This window comes from Saccopteryx bilineata, chromosome X (genome assembly GCF_036850765.1).
Source record: "Saccopteryx bilineata isolate mSacBil1 chromosome X, mSacBil1_pri_phased_curated, whole genome shotgun sequence".
Taxonomy (NCBI): Eukaryota; Metazoa; Chordata; class Mammalia; order Chiroptera; family Emballonuridae; genus Saccopteryx; species Saccopteryx bilineata.
This window is the reverse complement of record NC_089502.1, coordinates 83,081,673-83,084,242: the sequence shown is the minus strand read 5'-3', so window position 1 is coordinate 83,084,242 and position 2,570 is coordinate 83,081,673.

Sequence of the window (2,570 nt, the reverse complement as noted above, 5' to 3'; positions counted from 1 at the left end):
GAGCCCACGCTCAAGCTGGCAACTTCAGGGTTTTGAACCTGGGTCCTCTGATCCCAGTTTGATATTCTATCCACTGTGCCACCACCTGGTCAGGCTCCAGCCTTTCTTTTTATCATGCTAATCCAAAGAAGAACATGCAACCAAAGTTTCCCAGCATGTGATAAAACCAGGGTTTTTCCTCTCTTGTCTATTAGAAACGTATTGGTGGCTATTATCCCCTCCAGAAGCAGTACATAGTTGTCACTGATCTCAATTACATGCTCTGTTTTGTGTGAATGGTTGAATTCCACTCCATAATACTTTAGCCACCTTAAAAATGATCACATATGGATATTTTTTTCAATCATGACAAGGTATCTGATATATGATTGTATTGCACTGAAAACTAGTAGAAAAATTAACATCATATATAAACATCTGTTTTCAAACATTTTTAAAAGCATGCAGATCATGAAAGTGATACCTGAAAGAAGTAAAACTTATGATTACCATTATCAAAGGTTTTCTACCCAAAAGCACCTTCTGCACCATTATGCAGGAATAGGGTACCCAAGCACAGCAGAGAAATTTGGTTGAATTGAAATCAAATATTATAATTAAAATAAGTTGATGAAGTTAAAATATGTAGGGCAGAGTTTTGGAAGGATGGTTGTATATAGACAAAAAAGTTCAGAAGTCTGCATTGGATCTCTATGAGTCTATTTTTAACTCAAAACTGCACATACATAGGGTAAAACCTCATAAGATTAAGCAAAGTAACACTGGGGAGATGTAAGGTAAACAATTCTGAGAGTTCACACAGAACTAGAATTCATTAAAGTTTGACCAGCAAAAATGGAGAGACTTCATTACATATATGATCTATTCAGTTGAGATCTCTGAAGAATCACACTTCAACAGTAGGAATAGACTATGCATAGAGTAAAGGCACATATAAAATTGTTCTAAAAGGGTCAATTAAAAATTACCAATAGTGTCATAGTGGATAAAGTGTTGACTGAGGCTCTGAAGACTCAGGTTCAAAACCCCAAAGTAGCCAGCTTGGAGGTAGGTTCATCTGGTTTGAGCACAGGCTCACCAGCTTTAATGCAGGGTTGTCAGCTTAAGTGTGGGATCATCTATATCAGGGGTAGTCAATCTTTTTATGCCTACCGCCCACTTTTGTATCTCTATTAGTAGTAAAATTTTCTAACCGCCCACTGATTCCACAATAATGGTGATTTATAAAGTAGGGAAGTAACTTACTTTATAAAATTTATAAAGTAGAGTTACATCAAGTTAAGGCATATAATAATAATTACTTACCAAGTATTTTATGTCAGATTTTCACTAAATTTAGCAGAATAAATCTTTATAAAACAACTTACTATAGTTAAATCTATCTTTTTATACTTTGGTTGCCCCGCTACCACCCATCATGAAAGCTGGAACATCTACTAGTGGGCGGTAGGGACCAAGTTGACTATCCCTGATCTATATGATCTCATGGTTGCTGATTTGAGCCTAAAGATCACTGGCTTGAAGCTCAAGGTTTCTTGTTTAAACAAGGGGTCACTGGCTTAGCCTGAGCCCCCAGGTCAAGGTATTTATGAGATGCAATCAATGAACAACTAAAGTGCTGCAGCTATGAGATAAATCTTCTCTCTTCCCTTCCTGTTTGTCTCTCTCTTGATGAAACAAAACAAACAAAAATCAATCTATAAAGGGATCTTTCCCAGTTGTTTACTCAAGAGAAACAAAAACATATATTTAACAAAAAATTGTTCACAGCTTTTTATAAAAGTTTTTTTCAAAATCACTATATTTTGGAAACAATAATAATTCCCAGGTAAATGTTTTGACATATGTTATAATTAATACTACTAAGCAAAGGAAATAAACTGATGTACTCATAAGCATGAATCAATCTCAGAAACAATATACTGAAACCAGACACAGAAAGCACTTACTGCCTAATTTTTATATAGAGAGTTCAAAACCAGGCAAACTAAACTTGATTGAAAATATCAGCTCAATAATTGTCTATGGGACTTTGATATTGACTAGATGCAGGCATGGGAGATCTTTATGGAGTGATAGAAATGTTTTATATCTTGATGGTGGAGATGATTATGCACCAGATTGACCTGATCTTGCAGCATACAATGGGTCTATTTTATTATATGTAAATAAGGTACACTTCAATAAGATTGTTGTAAAAATAAAAGCCATATTATGCAGAGAGTTGGTTGTAGATATTTAGAGTTCATACAAACCCTGGACATCTTAGTCACAATACAATCAGAAGGAGAAGGGCAAAACATATTTCTGGTAAACTTTTAGACTCCTTTTATATACAAGATGTACAACAAATCAGTTACTTATTGTGAGCCTTAATTCAGTGATATGGGATTAGAAGTTTCTTAAAAATTCTCTTAATGTGTGACAATAGTGTATATGCACTTTTAAATGGAGTGTTTTTGTGACTTTTTAGTCAGTATGTGTGTTTGTATTATTTTAGGTAAAGGCTTAGTGGTGAGATTCTGGTTAAATGCTATTTTAACCCCAAAGTGTGAGGTGCAAGGATAGCA